General features: G+C 41.9%; 1 protein-coding gene across 2 annotated transcripts in view; it reads right to left on the reverse strand.

Moving 5' to 3' along the window:
- RAB27A (RAB27A, member RAS oncogene family) overlaps positions 1-8,993 on the reverse strand; it is a 78,017-nt gene extending 69,024 nt beyond the window's left edge. The window contains exon 1 of one of the 2 annotated variants that reach the window (XM_025919778.2): positions 8,857-8,993. The gene's annotated coding sequence lies outside the window, so the exon portion shown is untranslated. The remainder of the gene's footprint in view (positions 1-8,856) is intronic. The other variant, XM_025919782.2, reaches the window with a different exon arrangement.
- Positions 8,994-9,228: the final 235 nt, after the last annotated feature.

The raw sequence follows: 9,228 nt of genomic DNA on the forward strand, positions 1-9,228 counted from the left end.
CCACCTCTTTGAGGGGGTAATATTTGAAATTAAGTCTGAATGATGCCAAGGAAACAGTCACATGAAGATCTGGAGAAAAACACATTGAGGGCAAGACGTTCTGAAGAAGGAATGTGCTTGGCATTTCCAAGGAACAGAAAGGAAGATGAGGCTGAAAGATAAAGGCATAGGGATGAGCTGAGGTCATGGAGTCCAGCAGGGCCCAGATCATGGAGACCTCTACAGACCATGGTCAGAACATTTGAACCTTATACCAACCGCAGTAGCAAATAGCAGGGAAATTTAAAAGAGAAGGAAGATATGATCTGATTTAGATTTTTAAAGATCACCAGCTTTTTGCAAGGAATGGGCTGTGGCAGGAGTAGGGAGTGGGGGGCAAGAATGAGACCAGAAAAGCAGCCATATACAGAAGAAATGATGGTGGCCTTTAACTGAAAGCTGGCACATACCCATAGCAGGCACTCATATGTTTCTGGACGGCTTTAACTTAAGTTAAAATCATAATACACCTGGGTGGCTCACTCAGCTAAACGTCCAACTCTTGGTTTCAGCTCAGGTCATGATCTTACATTCGTGGGTTCAAGGCCTGCATTGGGCTCCATGCTGAAAGTGCAGAGCCTGCTTGTGATTCTCTCTCTATCCCTCTCTTTCTGCCCCTCCCATGCTCGTGCTCTCTCTTGCTCTCTCAAAATAAATAAATAAACTTAAAAAAATCATAATATACTTGTTTCACTTCCTGTGATATTTCAGAACAGTCAAGGAAAAGACACTGGTTGTTAAAATTCCATCTGAAAGTCATTTCGTTTAAACAACAAAACAACACAATTTTGTCTTGCCCATCTTACACCTGGTTATAATCAAGAATGATTAGCATAGGGACATGGGACAGGCCTGTCTTCTAGAACCTTCTCTGTTATCAATCTGAACCTCTTCTGAATCTCTGAAGTTACCTGGTTTCTAGAGTGCTTACCAGCCCTTGAATTACGTGATGCTGTAAGTTTAATAAATGTGGTGTCATTACCTGGGTGGCAAAATGGGCTGATGACTCAGGGTAGGGAGTTTCTGTTGTTGACTTTTAACCTTTCAGAGAAGCTACAGTTAATGAAGGTGTTAATGAAGACACTGTCCACTCTTACACTTTCCTTAGAAAACCCTAATGTCCAAGGCAAATCTGAAACAAGGGTATGGTTACCGGCTGGAAATTTGGGGAGCAGACACTCTCAGTCAGCTGAGAGCTCATCATGCATAGGTGCTGAGAGCACAGGTCTCTGAGGAATTTAGAGGCCAAGTCTTCAGTCACAATGCTCTCTGTGGGTTTCTAGCAGGCTTCCACCTATGCTGAGTCATGTGGCAGACTTGCTAGTGACAGCTGTCCCCACAGGGTCCATTCCTCTCAAACGGTCCACGTGGTACCTCTACAAGGATCTCCTCCCATGTGATCCCTGAGGGCAGTGGTTTCTCAGTCCAACTGCACATCAGAATCCTTTGTGGGAACTTTAAAAACAGTATCAATACCTGGGCCCTATTCCACATTTAACGACTTAGAATCAGGGTAAGGGAGAGGTGACAAACACAACAATGGTGGAGTCATGCTTAGTTAACTTTACATGATGGAGAGAACATGTCAGTCAGGAAACTGCAGGCCAGGGAGATTCAGTGATTTGTCTAAGGCAGGGCTTCTCAGCCCTGCTGTCCTGTGCCTCTATCCATTAAATGCCAATAGTAACTCCCCAGCTCTGACAACCAAAACTATCTCTAGACACTGTCAAGAGTCCTCAGGGGAGGAGGGGGTCAAATCAGCCCTGAGAACCCCTGGTGCAATATCACATAGTAAATTGTCAGCCATATTAGAGACTAAAACCCAGCCTATTAGTTCCCAGCTATGTTGGATCCTCCACATTCACACAGGAGTTCCAGAACACAGGTATGAGTCACTCCCTGAAGAAGCACCAAAACCCACTTCATGGCTTTCTGTGCCTAAGCAGAGCAAGGCGATGGAGACTTGGCCTTGCCCCTGACAATGGAAGCCTAGTCAGGAACAGCCAGTAGCTTGTTTGGCCACATTTGGTCTCTAGTAACTGACTGGAACAATGCCTTATCTTTTCAAGGGCTGCTAGACCTTTTTACTCATTCTTGGAGTCATTCCCTTGTAGTAGTGAGATTCATTATGAAAATTAATCACATTTTAAGAAACAAAGAAATCCTGACCACCACCATAGATTAAATTTTAAAATTCTTGGATATCTAAGGGGCGCTTGGGTGGCTCAGTCGACTAAGCATTCAACTTCTGCTCAGGTCATGATCTCACAGCTTGTGAGTTTGAGCCCCACATCAGGCTCTGTACTGACAGCTCAGAGCCTGAAGCCTGCTTTGGATTCTGTCTCCCTCTCTCTCTCTGCCCCTCTCCCGCTCTCACTCTGTCTCTCTGTCTCTGTCTCTCTCTCAAAAATAAATAATAAAACATTCAAAAAATTTTTTAAAAAAATAAAAAAAATTAAATTCTTGGGTATCTCAAAAGAACATTTAAGTCATGATCTATTTCTATGTGTCTTATTCCTCCCCATATTAGGGCTAGTATAACAAGAATAAAAATGCCTTATCATAAAGTTTAGTTAGCTGAGACCCTGTCTTTGTTCTTAATGATACACATACACAGGAGATAAGTAACCAGTCATACCCAGATAAGATTTGACCAGCCAACCATGTGGTGGGATCAGGGTAGGATGGATAAACTACAGTTAATAAAAATGAACAGATTTTTCAGTCTCTTGGCAACCAATTTTATTATTATGCTTTGACCTGGCAGCTGGTAAGGCTTTATATGAATTAATCAATTAACCCATGAAAAAACAAGATTAGTGGCTCTGAAATATGGCACTCTAGTGGCAGAGGAAGCATGTTCATTTTCAAAGCTGCTTTCTTAAATAGGTACACATAAGTTTTAAATAATAAAAAAATAACCCAGTGTTTTATAACAACACATCTCTAAAGGGTAAGTCACCTCTATCTATCTAATACATTTGTCCTTACCATATATCTCCCATATTCTGCCACAAGGCCAGGGGGTGAGAGGTTTCATAGGAGTAGGCCACAAAGCAAGCAGGTTGTCAGTAAGACAACACTTGGTTGTTGTGGACTTAAAAAAGCATCAAAATATCTTATAATAAAAATTTTTAAGGGACAAAAATATTAACAAGACCTCAAAAGGAATAAAAATACATTGAATGACAAGCTTTCTGGCATTGTCACAGGGAATACAACCAAATGGTGGCTTTCAACAGTCATATGGATCTCAGAGAAAAGACAAGGGTGTCTCATGTGCCTGCCACATTTGGATCTGGAGACTGGAAGGGACAGCATGATAAGGGAGTGATCATGGGAGAGTGACAACAGAAGTGATTAAGGGTGTGAATTGTTGAATCACTAAATCGTGCACCTGATACTAATATAACACTGTATGTTAACTATACTGGAATTAAAAAAAAAAAAGTGATTAAGGGTCAACATGAAAACCTAGATGTGAGAAAGAAAGAAACAAAGAAACAAAGAAAAGAAAAGAAAAGAAAAGAAAAGAAAAGAAAGAAACTTACAAAGTAACAGATATCTTATGGAAGACATTATGCAGTAGACCAACCACTGTGCCTGGAATTTCAGTCCTGACTCTGCCAGTAACTCTGTGATCTTACAAAGTCACTTAATGTCTGCGGATATGAATTTCCTTAATTACAAAAGACTAAAGTAAAACTCAATCTTCTTCAACTTCCTTCCATTTCTTATACTCCTTGAGTTTATGAGTCCTCTCTGTCCTTAAAGATTTTATTTTTTTAAGTAATCTACCCCCAACTTGGGGCTCAAACCCACAATCCTGAGATCAATAGTCGCACACTCCACCCACTGAGCCAGCCAGGCACCCCCTCTCTGTCTTTAAGATAAACACATGTATGGTCACCAGAATGAGCCATAGCTCAGTCATTCTTTGGACATTAGCATGATCAATGCATTTCCTACACATAAACATGGGTTTACCAGACTAGAGTTGCCAGATTAAATACAAGATACCCAGTTAAATTTGCATTTCATAAAAACAAGTTTTTGGGGGGCACCTGGGTGGCTCAGTCAGTTGAGCGTCTGACTTCAGCTCAGGTCATGATCTCACAGTCTGGGAGTTCGAGCCCTGAAAATCAGGCTCTGTGCTGACAGCTCAGAGCCTGCAGCCTGCTTCGGATTCTGTGTCTCCCTCTCTCTCTGCCCCTCCCCTACTCATGCTCTGTCTCTCTCTGTCTCAAAAATAAATGAAAACATTAAAAAAAAAAACCAAGTTTTTTAGTATAAGTATTTATGCAACATACTTATAGTAAGAAACTATTCATTGTTTATTCAAGATGCAAATTTCTTTTTTTTTTTTACTTGCTAAATCGAGCACCCTACCTCCAACCCCACATCAAAAGTTCAATTTTAAGAAACAAAAGTCTGATTTCATATATGTGAGTACTTCTGAGGTGTCTGAGGCACTAAATGGGAGGCCTTCTCAAGAATAACACATAAGGAAGGGTGCCTGGGTGGCCCAGTTGGTTAAACAGCTGATTCTTGATCTTAGCTCAGGCCTTGATCTCAGGGTCAGGGGCTCAAGCCCCATGTAGCGCTCCATGCCAAACACTTTTTTATTAAAAAAAATTTTTTTAAAGAGTAACACACATAGAGACAAAAATAAATAAAAGGAGAAATAGCTTTCAACTTTCTTTTTGAGTAAGCAAGGCATCAAATTTTAGTTAACAGTAAATAAAATATGAGTGTTAGTAGACCTCAATAATACAAGAAGAGAATGTGGTGTGCCTTCTGTGCTGCATGACAAGACAGGAGGCCAAACAAGCTGGATGCTCACTGCTCCACATATCTCCCTCTCTGGACATAAAGTTAATTACAAAGCCTTTATCTCTTCCTCCAATTCAGTGCTCAGGTCTGCTCCCAAGGTAATCAGCTCAAGGGAAACCAGATCATAAACTTAAACTTCCTCATCAAGAGGCAGAAGAATAAATGTGATCCAAGCAAAAACTGCACAAGGCATAAAAAGCGAAATCAGTGAAAGGGAAAAATTACTCTCTTCAGAAGGCAATCTTGTTTTAATAATGGCAATACAATCTTGCTTCCTAGGAGTTCACATTTGTTTTTAATTTAGCTTTATTGAGGTATAATTGACATATAAAATTCCAAGACATTTAAAGTGTACTTCATGCTAATTTGATGTATGTTTACATTGTGAGAGGATTCCCCCATCTAGTTAGGGGCTCAAACTTGAAATATGCAACCTCTGTCTTATTTTGGGGGGAGGTTTCAAACATAATTTATTAGGGAAAATATATTTATATATATCCCATGTATATGTAAAAATAATCCTTTTCCATATTTTGCAAATATATAGTTTAAATAATTGAAGGTTGATTCAATTTTTAAATAACTTATAAGATTAATTACCATACTCTCTAGGCGAAGTAATTTAATTCTCACTGAGAAATGGCAGTAGGAAACCCTGTTCAACTGCAGCCAATATTGCTCTATCAGAAGCAGCAGGATGAGATGAACTAAAACAAGATATTTATAGCTATTGGCTAAAAAAATTAAATGTATGGACTAGAAGTTTCCAATGATAAAAATAAATCCAGGTTTATTCATTAACTTACTGGTACATTCAGCAAGAGTTTATTATTGAACATTTCTTTTATCTAAGATACCTTGCAGTAGAAGACTCAAAAAGTAAGCCGAAGTCATCATGCTCTGCCTCCAGGATATTACAATCTAGCCATAAGACATGTATGACAACATATACATAAACAGTTTCCAGTCTAAAGTAGTTAGGTAATTAAATGCCAAAATGTGTCTCAGAATTGCAATTTCAGTTAGAAGCCAGAGAAGGATTAATTCACTATAGTGCAAAATACTCATCAAGAAATGAATTCCACTTTCTTGAATTTGAATTCAGCACAAGAAGCGGTATCCCTGGAGACCGGTACTGAATGTCTCCACACAGTCTGCCCAGCTACAGAGAAGAGGGCTCCCCACTGCCACTGTGATAAGAATCCAAAGCTATTCTCTTGGGGGAAATAGGAGGATAGAATAGGGAAGACATAGGAGATGTTCAAGTAACTACAGACATTGCTTCTCTTAGGTGAAGTGTGAAGGAACAGAGAGGAAGCAACAGTAGAATGATCTCCATTTCTCAGTCTCTCATTCCCTTTTCATTCTTTCAACACATATTTTTTCAGAGCTTAATATGTGCCAAAAAAAAACATTCTAGGTGCTATGCACACCATAGAACAAGACAAATTCATGATCTTCATGAAGCCTATTCTAACAGTGGGAAACAACAGTTGTGTGTGTGTGTGTGTGTGTGTGTGTGTGTGTGTGTGTGTGTAATGACAGTGCTATAGATACTCTAAAGAAAAGAAAACTAAGGTTTTCTTAGGGGGCAAAAAATGATAGGTGGGGTGAAGGATGCTATTTTAGATGGGATGGTTCAAGAAAGCCTTTCTAAAGAAATGATCTTTGACTTGGATTAAATGAGTGAGAAAGCCATGCAGACATCTGAAGGAAGAACATTCCAGGCAGAGGAAAGAGCAAATGCAAAGGTCTTAAGGTGTGGGTGAAGCAGAAGAAGCAAAGAGGAGGATAATGGAAGATGAAGCCACACACCACATCAGAGGCTTGCAGACCATGATGAGGATTTTTTTCTTCTGAGATAAAAAAAAAAAAAAAAAAGCCACTGGACAGTTGTGAACAGAGGAGTGAGTGGCATAATGAACTCTGGCTGCTATGTTGACTGTAGAGTGGTGACGGTGAAAGCAGGGTGGCCCTGCAGGAGGCTTTTGCAGTAATCCAGGTGACAGAAAGGATAGGATCTTGGTAGAAGCAGTGGAAATGGTGAGAAATGGTTTCTATCCCATATATATTACATTTTCTCAAAGTAGAACCAGTGAGATTTACTGAAGGATTAGAGGTGGGAATGAGAAAAAGAAAGGAATCAGGTGACTCCAGAATATTTAGTGTGAGAATCTAGAAGAGTAAAGTTGTCATTGACTTAGATGGGAAAGACCAAGTGGAAGCAGATTTGGGAGGGGGAAATCAAGAGTCTGGTTCCTATAGATTGTGGCACACTTCAAAACCCTTAAAATCTGTTCTAAAACCAAAGATACCGATATTGAGAAGCTGATCTTACAATTCATATGAAAATTCAAGAGACCCAGGACAGACAGAGCAATTTCAAAAAAAGAAGAACAAAATGGGAGGCCCTCACACTTCCCAACCTCAAAACCTACTACATAACTACAATAATAAAGATAGTATGATACTAGCATAAGGATAGACAAATAGATCAATGGAATAGAATTAAGACTCTAGAAATAAACCCCCACATGAACAGCCAACTGATTGTCAATAGAAGTGCCAAGACCATTCAAAGGGGAAAAAAATATTTTCAACAAATTGTGATGGGAGAATTGGATATCCACATGCAAAAGGATTAAATTAGACCCCTGACTCACACCATACACAAAAATAAACTTAAAATGAATCAAAGATTGAAATATAAGAGCTAAAGCTATAAAACTCTTAGAAAAAAAACACAGGCATAAATCTTCATGACCTTAGACTCGGAAGTTCTTTCTTAGATTTGACACTAAAAGCACAAACAACAAAAGAGAAAATTAATTATACTTCATCAAAATTAAAAATCAAGGCAAGCCATGTAATTTAAGAAAGAAAGGGAAGAAGAAAGAGAGAAAGAAAGGAAGAAAGGAAGGAAGGAAAGTTAGAAAGTAGGTGAAAACTAACATAAAGAATGATCTTCAGCCCAGTTCTTTCAGCATTTTATTAACCTTTCTTAATTTCTAATCATCTGCAGAACAGTTTTCCAGACTGTTTTCCCTCTAAAGCAAGTTTTTAAGAAGGCAGAAAACAGGGAAGGGGATAGCAACAATGGACTACCAACAAATTAAATCAGCAATAATTACAGAAAACATATAGCATAACACTACTCCCCCTTCCCCAACTCTGAGCGATGAGCCAAACATAAAGTGAAAATCCATGGAGTCATAAAAAACAGCTGTTAGCCCAAAGAGATAAGGAAGAAAACCCGAGGTAGAACATTCCGAGGCCATGTGGCCAGCAGGAGCCAAAAGGCCGGGAAGATGAAGTTAAGGGCTCACAAGGTTTCCTTCATTTCAGGCCTGACTTTGCTTAATTGGTGATCTATGGGAAGAGAGATAAGGATTTGGCAATAGTTACCAAAACCTGTCCTTCAGTCCTACCACCAGTCAAGACCCAAGGGCCTGTCACCAGGTAGGGTTTTTGGTCTGACTGACAGGAGAACCTTCTCGCACCCAGCCAGTTTGCTGCCCAGACCCTCACCAACAAGGGTGTAAAGACGTTAAGTAATCAAACTGAAAACAACAGGAGGGAGGAAGAACTATGGGCAGTGCAGGAGGTCTCGGACTTTACTCCTCTCCTGCCAGAAGTTTCCTTCGACACTGACGGGGACGCTCGCGCCGGGTGCCACCCGGAGGTGACTTCAGCCCCGTGCCAACCTGGAACTGCACCTAGGCAGCACGTCGCCCAAGCTGTCCCCCACCCCCGGCGGTTGTCAACGTAGGGTCTGTGCCGCGCGCCTGCGAGAAGCAAAGCAGCTTTTCCGGCAGGCTCAGACCCCCCGAAGGGGGACGAGGAATCGCAGCCTTCAATGCCAGCCCCAGGGCCAACCCAGCCACTCGCCGGCTACCACGCTCTGCCCTCCGGGTTGAATCGGAACCCCTCGGACGCCGGGGACCGAGCAGCGCCTCCCAGACCACCCGCAGCCGCCCGGCTCACCTGGCTCCACCTCGCTGTCCCCACGCAGCTCCTCTTGCGCGCGCTCCGCGTCCACCCGTTGCCGGCCCTTTTTGGGTTCTCGGCGGGTATTTTCCGTCTGGCCCCACATCACTTCCCGTAGAGGAGAGCGAGGTGGGGGCGGGACCTCCTCTCCACCCTCCACCTCCCGCTTCCTCTTGTCACCTCAGGGAGCACTCCCGCCCGACCCCGCGAGGGCGCTTTGCGGGCTCCTCCTCGCACGCCGCTCCCAGGCCCGCAGCACCTGCCGCACCTACGCCTGACTCCTCTCGTGAGCCACGAAAAGGCCCCCGCACGCTTCCTTTGGCCCATATCAGGTCTCCACCGCCCTTTCCTGGAAAGTGTGAAACCTTA

The sequence above is a fragment of the Puma concolor genome, chromosome B3 (assembly GCF_028749965.1).
Source record: "Puma concolor isolate L17-30 chromosome B3, mPumCon1.1.hap2, whole genome shotgun sequence".
NCBI lineage: Eukaryota > Metazoa > Chordata > Mammalia > Carnivora > Felidae > Puma > Puma concolor.